This window comes from Pinus tabuliformis, chromosome 7 (genome assembly GCF_031772625.1).
Source record: "Pinus tabuliformis cultivar Carrire ecotype Pingquan chromosome 7, CPIR1, whole genome shotgun sequence".
Taxonomy (NCBI): domain Eukaryota; kingdom Viridiplantae; phylum Streptophyta; class Pinopsida; order Pinales; family Pinaceae; genus Pinus; species Pinus tabuliformis.
Window position 1 is genome coordinate 1,420,179,045 of NC_142293.1, and position 14,911 is coordinate 1,420,193,955.

The 14,911-nt window shown below is 32.3% G+C and overlaps 1 pseudogene; it reads left to right on the forward strand.

Annotated features, from left to right (window-relative positions):
- The first annotated feature begins 5,407 nt into the window (after positions 1 to 5,407).
- LOC149252986 (UV-B-induced protein At3g17800, chloroplastic-like) lies at positions 5,408 to 10,163 on the forward strand (annotated as a pseudogene).
- The last annotated feature ends 4,748 nt before the right edge of the window (positions 10,164 to 14,911 follow it).

Consider the following 14,911-nt stretch of genomic DNA (forward strand, 5'->3'; position numbering starts at 1 on the left):
AATTTACCCCAAACGGGGCCCACAGTTTAGCATTTCATCTCCTAGGGTTAGGTTTTGGAATGTTAAGGGTTTTCCATTGTTTCTCAACAATAAATAGGCCTTCGAGCCTCATTGTAATACAGTTTAGAGGCATGTAGCCATCACATCTCTTCTCAGAGATAAGCTACCATCGCCCTAGCTGGTTTATTTCCATTTCTGGTTGTAAGCATATTTCAGTATTTTCCATTAATGAATGAAGTATTATTCCGCTGCATCTTTGTGTATATGGTTATCTCTGTAATTTGTTGCATTCCTGTTTAAATCTGGATCATCCACCAAGGTTCAATTGCCCAGAAACATGAATAAGTGGTTAAGGGAAGTTACAAATGTTGGTTTAATTTTGACAAAAGAGTACCCTTGTAGCAACAACATTTATGAGAAAAAATGATTATGTTCAATGGTTTTTCACTTAACTCTCTATGCATTGACTTCTATGGTCTAAGAACAAAGGCTTACAGAAGTAACACATGTTGATGAAGTAGTTAGTTGGTCAGATATTTCCAAGAATGGTTCTTCCATTATGATGATTTAGTACTTCAAATTGAACTACTTACAATAGCAGGTTTTAATAATAATACAAAAACTCAAATATTAATAGAGCGTTTGACTTGTCAAATCAAAAAATGTATCTTCTACTCTAGCTAGTCACATGTATGATGTGCAAGTTGATAATGTAGTGACCTAGAAAAGTTTAGAGCCCTTGTTGTAAATTTTCTGATTGAATTATTCATAATACATATTATTGACAAATATGGAATTGTTCTTCAATAGCATCTTATTTAATACGAGAATACTTCATTTGTTTCAAGATACTTTGATGTGCAAGGAGTCTCTGATGGGGGATAAAGGCACTCACACATCTTAGCTCACATTTCTTACATAAGTTGTTTCCCAGCAAGCATAGGCCTAAATTCCATTTTTGTTGGTCTTGTCCAAGGACATCGATTAGAAAATGGCCCTAGTATGTCCTATAATACTTCATTTATGCAATCATAAAAGTACCTTCCATTCTGACTTGCTTCGATATGCCTTCCTACCACTGGCTACCCCTACGTTAGCCAATGTATTGTCGCTGCAACTTGTTTCAAATTGCAAGGCATCCTTGTACATGTCTTTTCATTTCTCAAACAATCAAGCATCTAAAGAATAGCTTGGCAAATTCCATATTGCCAAAATTATGTTACAATCCACTTTAAATCTAGATGCAACAAGTACACTCATATATTCTAAGCAACAAGTACACTCCAACAAAAGACACCATCCATCTAGGTCTTTTCCAAGCTTTCTACCCTCATGTCAAAGATAAGAAATGCTTGATTGTAAACGAAAGTATATTTTCTTGTTCGGACAATGGCTAATTATATATATGAATGAGATATTGCATCATATGGGAAGAAGAAAACAAAGAAAGCATTTTGAGTCCATTTCTCTTTGATCCCAATAAATAGACTCTCATGTATGACTCTTAATTACAGTGACTGCTTTTCACAGACGGTGCTTTTTCTCCCACAACGTAGTAGCAGTAGGTAAATCTTCCCCCACCAGGGTTGGAATTTGACGGGCAAAATGCCCGTCAGAGGGCGTTTTAACCGTAAACTACGTTTAATAATTTTATATGGCCGTTTGACACGATGTGTTTTGAAACTTCAAGAACGTTTTTTTGACGGTTTATTTTCTTTCAAAACCGTCATTAATATCTTTATACATAATTACTTATTTTCCAACAGCTGCCCTTTCACGCAGGCACGCTCGAACTCTTCGATGTAATTTATGAGATCCACCGATCTACATTCAGTTCCACCACAAATTACATGTCTAACCATTCTTTGGGTTATTGTATGTGTATTTATTATCACATTTCAACAACTCTAGCAAATCATTATTTCAACGGATAGACTAAAGGTAGTGGAGTTATCGGCCATTTAACAGAAAAATTAACTAATAAAAATATCAAAATCCAGGAGCAATGAAAAATAAACTAAAACCAGGAAACTCTAAAATTAGGAAACTAGAAAAGATGGATTAAGTTTATCTATTAAGTTTATCTTAGAAAAACTTTATAGCAGTTAATTGATATCTTTGGATTGTGTTTAGGTTAGGAAATGGTTTATTTTAGAAAACTTTATAACAGTGAAATGATATCTTTGGATTATGTTTAGGGCAGGAAATTTTATAAGGAGTGAATTATATTTTTATATAGATTTTTGTGTTTTTTTACAAGTAATATTTTGTCAATTCTTATTATTGTTGAAATGTATTTTTATTATAAATACTTTACAGATGGTTATTTATTTCTTATTATTAAAAATAAAATAAAAAATCGTACTAGTTGAATTTAATTACAAGATAGTGTTTATTCATCACTAATGGCCAATTCTTTCATTTTTTAACACTGCAATGAAAGCTATTTATTTATTTTTATTTTTTACATTCTTGTTTCTAAATTAAATTTTTGATAACTTTTGTTTTCTTTTAGTTGTTTTACGTGATAAGTAAGTATGGTTTATTATAAAGTAGCTTTGGAGTGCCAACTACCAGGAGAAGTAACATCTTTTTAGTTGTGTTGAAATGAAGGTATGGTTTATTATAACGTTGTCATGAAGTGCCAATTATGAGATGATTAACATTTTTTTAATTGTGTTGAAATGAAAGTATGGTTTATTATAACGTTGTCATGAAGTGTCAATTGTGAGATAATTAACTTCACCTGGTTTATTATAACGTTGTCATGAAGTGCCAATTATGAGATGATTAACTTCACTTGGTTTATTCTAATGTCATTATCAAATCCTAATTGAGGTGATAAATTTCACTTTCTTATAGCTTTTAGTTTTTATTTTTATCTTAATTGTTTAATTTAAAATTTAATAAATATTTCATAATAAATTTTGGAAAAAAATTAAAAATAATTTTAGTTTTAATTAATATTACTCTCTCAAGAAATTCTCAATTAAATTTAGCCTCAATTTGATATGAGTTATAATTATGGCCACGAAAGAATCAAGTGAAAGAAAGGAGTTGTTATTCAAATGTAAGAGAAGGGAAAATAGTCAAAATGTGTTTGAGGAATAGAATATAATGAGTATATGGTAGAATTTTATGAGATGTAACTTTACATAAAAATGAGGAGGAAAAAAGAATTCCAACCTTCCAAATATGCTGAAATTTACAATGTAAAATGAGATAAATTTACATAAGCTGCATTTTAGAGGAAGTATATCAATTGGTGCTCTAAAATGATGAGAAATGAACACATAAAACAAAGAAAGAAAGGGAAATTAGTTTTAAATGATAGGAAATTAGCACACAAAACAAAGAAAAAAAGGGAAGTTAGTTTGAGGATGAGACATTAGGAGTGGAGTGGAGGCAAACCCTATAATTTCACATGAAAATTAGAATATGTGCACCATGAGATGAGTGAAATTATATGGAGGTGACATGATAGCCATGCTCAAGGTAAAGGGTAAGGGTACTTTAAAAGATGACTAAGGAGATATAGACTATAGATTTACTATTACATATATGGGAAAGAGGACCACAAATTATTAGAGAACCTACAAACTTTTAATGTAGGATGGAAATGGAAAATGTAATTTAATCAATGCTGCCTTATACTAGCATTTTTGGGTAGAAATGGAAAATGTGATTTAATCAATATTGTCTTATACAACATTTTGGGTTGATTTCACTAAACTAGTTTTTGCTACAAGTTGATGATGTATAAGTCATTTGTATTTGTATATCTATGTTAACAATTTCACCACGGGTTATTTGCAAAGCTCTGTAATGGGATAAAACTTATTTTCAAAAGGTTATGTAATAGGATAAAACTTTATTTTTAAAAGGGTTGCTTTCTTTAGTTGGGTGGAGTCCTCATAGTAGCCCTCATGACTTAGGTAAAGAATGATACTTAATTGAGTCTAATTGGAATTAATAATAACAATTGTGCACAAATAATAATGTGGATGTGTACAAAAATAAAAAATAATATGGTGTATAAATTAAATAAAACATAAATGATTCTCTAGAAATGTCTAAAATACAAAAAGTTCACCTATGAGGGACTATATAATTTTTTGTACAAGACTTACAATGAAATACTTTTATTTTAATCTTTGACAATTAATTTGATTTTCAATTTGGTTATTCAAAAATTTTGATATTAAAAAAAAATTAAAATAGAAAATATGTAATCATTATTAATTATAAATAAATAACAAGATTCAATAAGTCATTTGTGTGTTATGGTCATTTTGTATTTTTTCTTCTAATAAATATATTAATTTGTGTTATTGAAGGGTAAATTTTTACTCAAAATTTTATTGGTGAATGGTTAATTTGTTATCAAAACATCATTAGTGAAGGGAAAAATTTTAAACATAACGTTCTTTGACGGGTAATATGAAGATCCAAAACGTCAAAAAAAAAATTTATTGACGGGCAAAGAAAAATCCAAATTCCAACCCTGGCGCCCACTCACTGGCCAAGAAAGAGGTAAATATAATGTTAAGTTTCCGTTACATCTAGCTTTTAGGTTACGATTTAGTTTTAAAAACTTACTAACTCTTTTTTTATTTAAATCCAATTTTGTTAATGAAATGATGGTATTTATTTTCACTGGTTTATCTTTTTTTCTCCAAGGAATGGAAGCGTTGGGTTAAATTCCGTTTTAGTTTGATTTAGTTTTAGTATAGCAATAAAACTTACCAACTTATTTTTATTTAAAATCATTTTTGTTAATGAAATTAGGGTAATTATTTTCCACTGGTTTCTCTTCGAGGTCTGGAACAATTCAAGGTCCTCTTCTCTTCATTGATCTATTATTTGCAGTCAATCAACACATGGAAAAAATATACATATTTGGAATGCCTTGCCCGACAATTTGTTGTGTTCGATTTTAGGAAGGCTTCCTATTCGGGATGTTGCCAAAATGAGGATTGTCTGCAAGCGATGGAAAGATCTGTTACCTCCTGGCGATGCCCTGCAAAGAATCGATCCAAATTTCTCAGTGAATTCCTTCCCTGCATTTCACTTTCCACTCTATTGTGGTTGGGGTCCCCTGAATCAAGAGACCTGGGTCATAGAATTAGGGCATGGTGGTAGTTGGGATATAAACATTTACAAATCCGCTTGTCCAAATGGCCTAATCCAGGGTGGTCTTATGGATGCATACCAGAGCATCTTCCTCTGTAAGAGATACCAAGACAGTACAAATCTTTACCTATGCAATCCTGCTACTAGAACCTGGAGACAACTCCCTCAGCCTGACCCATATCGGGATTTCAGGGCAATGACCTTCGACGCTACCCTGAGGCATTGCACTGTCTTGTTCGGTAAAAATAATGTCAAATAAAGGACTGGGAATGTAATGGCATTGCAAATTTATGATTTAGAGTCCAATGCATGGACTAGGGTTTCCATGAAAGTACCCTTCTTTATTCAACCGCGTGGCAAGGGTTTCTATTCAAATAGAAAGTTTTATTGGTTAACGGGATCGAATGTTAGATTTTTCATGGTAGCATTCGATATTGCAGAGGGTAGTTGGACACAAATTATACTGCCAGAAGTTTGTAGAGGTATCTTCTGGTACCCAGCATTTCTTTATTTAAGTGGCTCCGATGGGCGAGTGCTGTTAATACTTCGGGGAGAGAAACGTGGCAGCATCCGCATGTGGAGGTTAAATGATGTTGGAGACACTGCGGAATGGCATGAACTGCATGATATATGCATCCCAGAATGCCATAAGATTTATTCGGTCGTAGTTAACCAGGGGTGGGTAATGATGGTTGTCAATGAAATGGAAGTATATATGTGTAACTTTAAGAGAAAATTTCATTAACAGTGCAGCTTCGTAGCGACCTTGGCATAGGCAGTGAAAAGTTTCAATCAATTAATTAATCTGTTAAGAACCAAATGTCCCCGCATTTCACACTTCTTAATTCAATCTCTCCGAACTCGTATTATAGGTTTCGCATTCAGCCTTCAATTTTACTTTTTGAGTAGAATATGACACTGCAGAGCGCTTCTTTTAATCAGAGAAAACAGGTTTACTGTAGTTTGTTTGACTGGTGTTATAGGTGAACCATTTTGATACAACCAGGATTTTATGTTTACACAAAATGATTCTCCTGTAACATAGAATTTTGAATAAGGTATTCAAATTATCAGAAGACAGATTTTGATAGGAAATGGTTCATTTTCAATATTGAAATTTGAATAAGCATATTCTTTGTATGAATTTTTAGTTTCAGACTTTTGTGCTTCAATCTTTCTATATATATTTTGATTTTAATGTAACAATTTTATGAGAATTTGATTATTCATATATATGAGTATTATTTGAAAATTTCGTTACAGAATTTCTAAAATAAAATTTATTTTAAAAGCTACTCTAAATCTACTTATTATTTGTTTATACATACACACTAATATTATAAAGTATATTTAGTTTTAGTTAGCTTAAATTAGTTTTAGTGCTTGCATATGATGTATATTAACATGGAAGAAAATATATTTAGTTTTAGTTAGTAAAAATCACACTTAGCTTTAATGTTTGCATGTGGTGTACATGCACATAAACATAGCACAAAACACACTTAGTTTTAGCTAGTTTTATTTCTTGCATGTGGTGTACATACACATGAAGATAGATCTACTTAGTTTTAGTGCTTGCATGCAGTTAAGCTTAACTTAGTTGCTTTATGTATTGATCACTAGTGAATATACAAAATTCATTCTCCCATCCAATTTTTCTCAATTCTGGCAAGTTTATGTAATTATTCTAAAGCGAAGTCCTCAATTATTGCAAGTTTATGTAATTACTATAGAGCTAAGTCCTCAATTCTTGCAAGTTTATGTAATTATTCTATAGCTAAGTCCTTACCTATGCGGTCTTTAATAATTTAACAATTTAAAAAGAAACAGAAATAGAACCTTTGATAGGTGGAAATTTCATTGAAAATATTGAGCTACAAAATTCTTAAACAATGAAATACAACCATCATACAATTATATCATTTTATTCATGTGCAATGCAAATTTAGAATTATATGTTCCAAAAGGGAAAAACTATAAAATATAAATTATTTTAAAATTGTTTCAAATACCTAAACCATAAGTGAATTTATATTAAAATTTTGTTTAGTTTTCATCCATTTTCACATTGATAGGATTCCATTACCTTAAAGACTTGATGAATAGTATATTGGTTATGCTTATTGAAAACTAATTTCAGCATCATTCAAACACTTTTCACTAAATTATAGTGTGAGATGTTTTGTTGGGTACTAAAACAATATGTAACCATGATTTGTACTCCATTTATCCTTTTCATTTTCGAATTAATTTCATACGTTCCATTGTTATGAGATTGAAGAGCTCTCTTCAATTGTGTTAGAATTATTTTCATATTGAATGTTGATCTGGTTGAAACATATTGAATTTTGATATGTTGAAACAAAATTGTGTTGCTGAATTAGTCATGAAATGTGATGATCTTATACCCTCTAATACGATTGGTCTTACATTTATCAAAGGTTGTGAAGAAGGTTATTTTGCATTCATATTCCTTTGTGTTTGGACATTCAAATCTCAAGGAGGCCATTAAGATAGGAATATGGTTTGGAAATCCCCTAATATTGCATACATTGTTGTTGTTGTAGCTAATGATATCCAACAATGTCTAATCTTTTGAGAAAATTCAGAGGTGACATATTGTTTGCAGCTTCTTTGATATTTCATGCATATTTTAGTGAAATTTATCCTCCTATGGAGTATATAATTTCTCTCAAGCCCACAATGCTTGGACTTTCCAACAATTTGCAATAGTTCTAGCAAAGCTAGAAATACTGCCATATTATTTATGTCCTTGTGGATACTCTATATGTATTTTAGTGGTGTTTCTTTTCCTATGGATAATATTGTGTCTCTTAATTTTGATGGATCTAAGTTGTTTTTGAAGGAATATACATAATTCAACCCCATGGGCTATTCAAAGGAAGCAACAAGGCTTAATGCCATTATAAAAAAGATCATCATATTTACTTGTATAAATTGAAACTCCTAAAAAAGTGCAATCATTCATTCAAACCATTTGAAATAAATCCAATTGAAATTGTACTATTTTTTTATTAAAAAAATATCAAATAAAAAAGAAAAAGGTATATCACACATTAAAATGAGTATGAATTTTTTAAGAATAGCATACATATTCATTTACTTTACTAAATAATGACTTATTAATAGAATTTTAAAAATATTTTTTAAATAAAAAATTAAAATAATATCATATAAACCAAAACTTAAAATTGTATCCCTCAAACAAAAACATAAAATCATATTTCAAAATTTTTTGAGAATAACTAACAAAAATGGTATCTCTGGAAACAAAAAACACATTTCAGAAATTTAAAATTGTAAACAACTAACATGATTTTTTAATGGAAAATGAATTACTGGTCCTTTTGACAATTGTTATCAATACTTTGATTAAAAATTAAGCATTACCACTTCATTATTGAACATTGGTATGTAGCATGAGCAATGAATTGTGTCATTTGGGCCATTGATGGTTGATAACATGGATTCCTAAATAAATTTGTAAAACATTATTTAGGTATTTTGTAATTTTTTTCAATGAAAAGGTAAAAAAGAATTGTTATGTTTAAATCTTGAGAATTGTTATTAGTGTGAGTTCTCTATAATGTAGTATAACCAATATTTGCATAATTATTAAAAATATATTAATGAAAAAATAATATGTAAATAAATTGAAAGTTGGGCGTAGAATAAAATAATTAAAGGACTTTAGGGAAAATTCTTACTACCTCTATAACCAACTCATACTCAATATTCTCACAATTGCTTGCTCACGTTTATTATTGATATATAAATTTAGAACCTTTCATTAATAGCATTATAGTTTGAGAAATAAGGGTTTAGAAATTTTACTAATCTCTTATCAATGTTGTATCTTATTTAGCTAGACATTGTAGTTGCCAAGTATTGGTCATTTTAGATCATTGTTTTTCTTTCACATATATAAAATATGTAATTGAAATATATATAGTAGTATGTGTGTTTTTCGATAGGTAATATATATATATATATATATATATATATATATACATATATACATACATGATATATTTATACACAGAAATTTCAATAAATAAAATACATATCAAGACAAGAATTATTTTCTATAAGTGGTTCCAGTTATTTATTTTGCTTTCTCCATATCTATATGTACACATCCATAGACATGGATAATGTCTCTCACATGCTTATGGATTTTTTTGAAAAATGTTTATATAACATAAAAAAAAATTACTATGTGACAACTATTTATGAATGCATTTCAATAATTATGTATCATTTTAACTTTAACAACATTTTTTTGATAGTGGTCAAATAAGAACAAAGAACATGAATATGCCCATTCTATAGAGGTTGTTGAGATGATAAAGGAGAATTTGGCTCTTGTTCTCGGAAATCGTAATGCAGTGTCAAACTCAAACACTGAAATTATTAAGTTGCGAGTGGGAAAGGTCTATAAAGTATCTGCCATGTATGGACACTTCTTGAGAAGAGTTACAAAACACTTCTAACCAGAGAAAATCTTGAAGATGTTTCCTTTTGTCTCAAATGAAGAAATTGATGATGAGCATTTGAATTACACCCACCCGAAATTAGAAGGTGGAAATAGTCAGGATAACTCAATCATACGAGTTTGTGTGGAAATTGCAGTAGTTGTAGTTGCAACCACTGATGTAGCTAGTCCTAGAGGTCAAGACTTCATTCCTATAGTTTTTGGTCCTATAGGGGTTAAACCATGTAAGTTGATGGCTTATGTTATGTCCTTTCATCTAGAGACATTGTAGAGGTATGGTACAACGACGTCTAAAGAGGGAGTGGATATTATTGAGAGGCATCCAAAGGCTCTATTTGGGAGGTCTAAAATTCACATTATTCCTGATGGCTCAATGATAGGTACAAATGATGAGATATTAAGGATAATTTTCATAGGTTTGACCGGTTTGCTTTTGGAGGTTTTCACCTTTGGCATCCTTCTATGGGATGTGGAGATTAAGGTTGATTCAAGGCATCACTTTGTCAGAAAGTAGTTTGAATAATCATGGTGATACTTTTTCTAACATGTGTAATCCACGACTTCTATTGATATATTAGTTGTGAACTCCAGACACATGCAATAGTCAGTTTTAAAATGAGGTATATCTTTCTTGAGAATATCCCTTCCAATATTGTAAATCTATAATGCGAGAGCAATAACCGTTTCCCTTTATTTTATTCATGTTCAATTGTGATCCATGTTAACATCCACTCCATTGTAGCTTATTCTCCTAGAAAATAGCTTCATAAATATCTCATTTAATTATAATGAGAGTAACCTTGATATTATGTTCATCCTAAATTACCTTTTACACATAACTCTCGGGCTAAACTAGTCATCCTAGTTTTCTTTTTATTTGAGATAAAATTTTCGCGACACTAGTCTTCTATTAAGGTGATATTATGTTGTATTCATAATTTTCAGTACACACCTAAGTGCTAATAAGGGATCTTGGCCCAAGTGAGAAATCATTTATAATATAGTGTTGTAATATATGAGTTTTTAGTTCAATTACCACCTATATTTTTATGTTTCTATGACAATTTTTCATGTGTGGTTCTATCACAAGAATATGTGACAGATGTGTTGGAATCACATGTTTATGAAATGAATTCAACTATGTATTATGAATGATGTAAATTGTACATGTTTAAATACAACAATGAAACTGTTGGATTCAGTTTCCAGGTTTCTTGGACATGCATCAACTGTCCACTAGAACCCTAGTGGATTAGGTGGCTAAAATTCCCCCTATTAATATAAAGGGGTTTATATGAGAGTCCACGAAGAGAGGAAAAAGGAAAAAATGCATCACAACCAATGGTTGAATGAGCTCTCTGAAATGACAGTTCTTAAGATAAAATGACAAACAAGAGAAAAGGTATGAGAACTCGAGGTCTTAACTAGTGGTGGTTTTAGGTTGACCACCAACTCTGGAACTATCGAAGTTTTTCTTGGTAAAATTCCCAATTTGGATAGAAGTTGAAGTCTTTTGCTAGTGGAAGTGCTCTACAAAACAAATTTTAGCAGAAACAAAAATCTTCTGCAGGTGGTGGTTTAAGAAATGACACCACCAGATAAACTAAAGGCATGCTTGTTGGGAATTTCTCTACCTCTGGCTACAACTACGAATCTAGATATGGTAATCTTTGGTTGTATGCTCAGAAAATAGGTTTAGGTTGTGGCTCAAACTCACTTGATAAATCTTTGAATAATGAATCTTTGAATCTTCTAACTAACTATCAATCCCCCCTGTCATATACAAGGTGAGAAGATGAATAAGTCTTCATTGCAAGATTATCCAATACTTGAGAACAAATTCTATGGTATGACCAGTATATCTTCTTGGATGTTGAAGATTTCCAAGAAGTGATCGATCCAAGGTAAATCTTCATTCTTGCAGGGGTTTTGTTTTTAGAACATCTATCTAAATGATGACTGTGCCTACCACAATTTTCACAAGGATAAAGTTGCAAACATTGATATTTCATATCGCCAACTCAATCATAATGTTGGCATTTGATAATCTGTGTTCTTGGAATAGGAGCAAGTGACAATGGATCTTCCTAAATAAATCTAGTGTTGCGAAACTACATGGGCTTGGAATATTCTAGAATATGAAATGAAACATCCTTGTCATATCTGAGTCTAGTTCTATTCTTGTTTTTCACATCCTCTTCCCAAGGTTTGATGAAGGTCTTGGGAAGTGTAAATTGAACCTCCACACGTGCATGCAAATTCACTCCGGAAATGGACCCATTATTCTGATCAATCTTTGACTACTAATGGGAGTCATGCTCAAACATGGAGTTGTTCTCAACAAGAACCCATTTAGAATTACAACTCTTCTTTTGTATTTCATCTCATTATAGCTGAGAGACAAATTCCATAAATTCAATATTGTCTTGAGCATTTTGTAAATAGGTTTGAATGCTAAAGAGAGTTTCCTTACTGATTTGGACACTGTTATGAATAATAGACAACATAAGAGTCTTTAATAACTGTAACAAGTCATTCAGTCTTTTCATTTTCTCTATCTTCCTTTAAAAAAAATATTTCAATCAACTTTGGTTTCTACTTCAATAGAAAATGTGTAGGTTTACAATGTAATTCAACAAGTAAATGACAAATAATTGTTTATACAAAACATCCCTTCTCCAAAGTTAAAAGCTTTCACTTCATTCACTTTTCTCAACCCAATTCATAAATCATTCTTGATCACTTTGGAGGTTTCCACTCCCTGTGCTATGTCGAACAAAGCTACGCCCTGGGCACACTACCCTCATGTCCAATAAATATAAATAATTGAAATTACTAATAATTCAATTTCAATAAATTAATTCACAAACAACTCTTAGGCGGACCACATGTAGGTCATCCAATAAATTTAGACACAACCCTAAACACCATGTGTGAAGGAAAACAAAGAAAACCAAATGAATGGTCAACAACCTTCCCACAACCGCTTTTCAATTTTCCCTTAAATGTAAATTATAAGATTAAAACTGGGAAACAACCGAATCAAAAATCGCTCGGCATTCACGGTAGGATCGACAATCCTTACCATTCTTGATGGCCACCTCCACCAGCGTATTCTGAAGCGACTAAATACCAAAATTACAATATTTCATTGTATACAAAGGCTCTCTATCGTCGAGTTCTAGCATGGAACTATCTCTAATCCAGAGATTTAGGGATATCGATTCTCTTCTCACTTCAAATCTTAATGCTAGTCACCAGCCATATCTCATATGAAACTGAAGAGATCATTGTAGTGATCGACTTTCACAACAAGAAGGCAAATTAATCTTCAAACTTCCAAAAATAACTTAACATTCTGTCACATTCCCATAGAAAAAGTACAAGTAAAAATTATTTTTTTTAAATAACATCTCTTTTACACATCTACTGTTACCGTCACTTTATACATTAACATTACTTTGATAAAACTCACATTTTCAACCATAACCTAAGTTATCTTATGACAATAATGCATATTACTACATCAAGGTTCTCAGTACGCATTAGCATAAATATATAGGTCAACTATTGATTTGACCTCACATATGGTTCACGGTATAACCTGCAATGTTTAACAATATGCATATATATGATTTGGTAATACGAATTCACAGTTGGCACTGGCATTCAATGTTTATTTATGGCAACTGAGTTATCCATATCCCGAGATATCTAATTGTTGTGATAGCATGTCCGGCCCTGGCATCGATCCACCTGGTTGAACTGATGTCGTCCATCTGGAGAGATCGACGGATAGATGGCAAGCTGCCATGTGCTTGACCTGTCACATTGGGCTTGCCATTTCCGCGCCAAACCTTTCCCGAGGATCACCGGCTATCAAACAGTGTTGATGTACTTGCCGCAGATCCACGGCTCCAGTTATGCCACGAATCGGTAAAAGAGCTAGGCTATTTATATGTCAGTTTTCATATCTCGGCTTTGGTTATTGTCATTTCATTATGCAGCTGTGCAGCTGCAGCTCCGCAACCTCCCAATGCTGCTCTGCGTCTTCTCGGATCTTCCAAGGTCCACAGGCATGCAGCCATGGTTTCCGAGTTCGGCCTTCTCCATTGTTGAAGTCACTGGTTCCGCATGTCCTTGCTAATACAGGTATTGTTATCTCTCGTTGTTTGGATTACAGATTTATAAGGCTACACCAGGGTTTCTGTTTAATATTTCGGTCATGACTGTGTGCAGGTGGTTCATCGTCCTCCTCTCCGAAACAAGGAATCTCTCTGCTCGCCGGTTACCCAACACCGGGTAAGGATTTGTACACTGGTATCTATTTACATGTGAGTTATCAGGGTTTGGCTAAACTATTATTCCCTTGGCAGGGATGCCGGATTTGCTCAGATCCTCTTTGTTCAAGCTCGGAACTCCTCTGTTAAGAGGCATAATAGTCTCAGTTGATGTGCTCATAGTTTATTAGTCAGTTATACTGTCACATAACTATATGCTGGTTCTTTTGAACGCAGCTACTATTTTGATCATAAGTTTGTGTCTCCGAACCGTAGGTTTTCACTTCTCTATTTGACAATGGTATATACATGATACAGGTGCATAGTTATTTATATAGACTCAGTTTGTTACACAGTGTATTTTTCTGGTGGTTTGCCCGTTCAAATATGAATGATTAACTTTTTCCAAGGTTGAAATATATATACATTTATGCGCCGAGACTAATGTATGTTTTCCTTCTTCTTTAACGTTAATGAATGCGTTTGTATACTATGTTATACCGGCTTGGTGCCTCGACCAGCCAAGCGTAAGCTGCGGCTCGGCCCGAGGGGGTTCACCAAGCGGAGATTTACTTGTGAAGAACAACCGAGGTTACATGTAACTACAGTTACCATGCCCCTGTCTTGGCGTTCACGCTTATAATCTTATTTTGTTAACGGTAGATGAATAATGTTTTTCTCTGTCATGTAATACATTTATGTATATACGTATATCCAAAGAGCATCTCGTAATCATACTTCTTTTTGAAATCTCTGAAGTTCTTATCGTTCGGTTGACCGGAAATAAGGTGCTGTAATATTGGATTTTTGTTTGCTCCAATGAATATAACGATAGCACTGATGTTTTGTTAACTCGCTTGGCTGCGAGACTCTCTAGGTTCATTATTTGAATATGTAATAGAATATCGGGGTTTTACTATAAATCATTGTTACAAAAAACGACTGTATATTTCTTGCCCTGCTAAGTACTTATATATGTTCT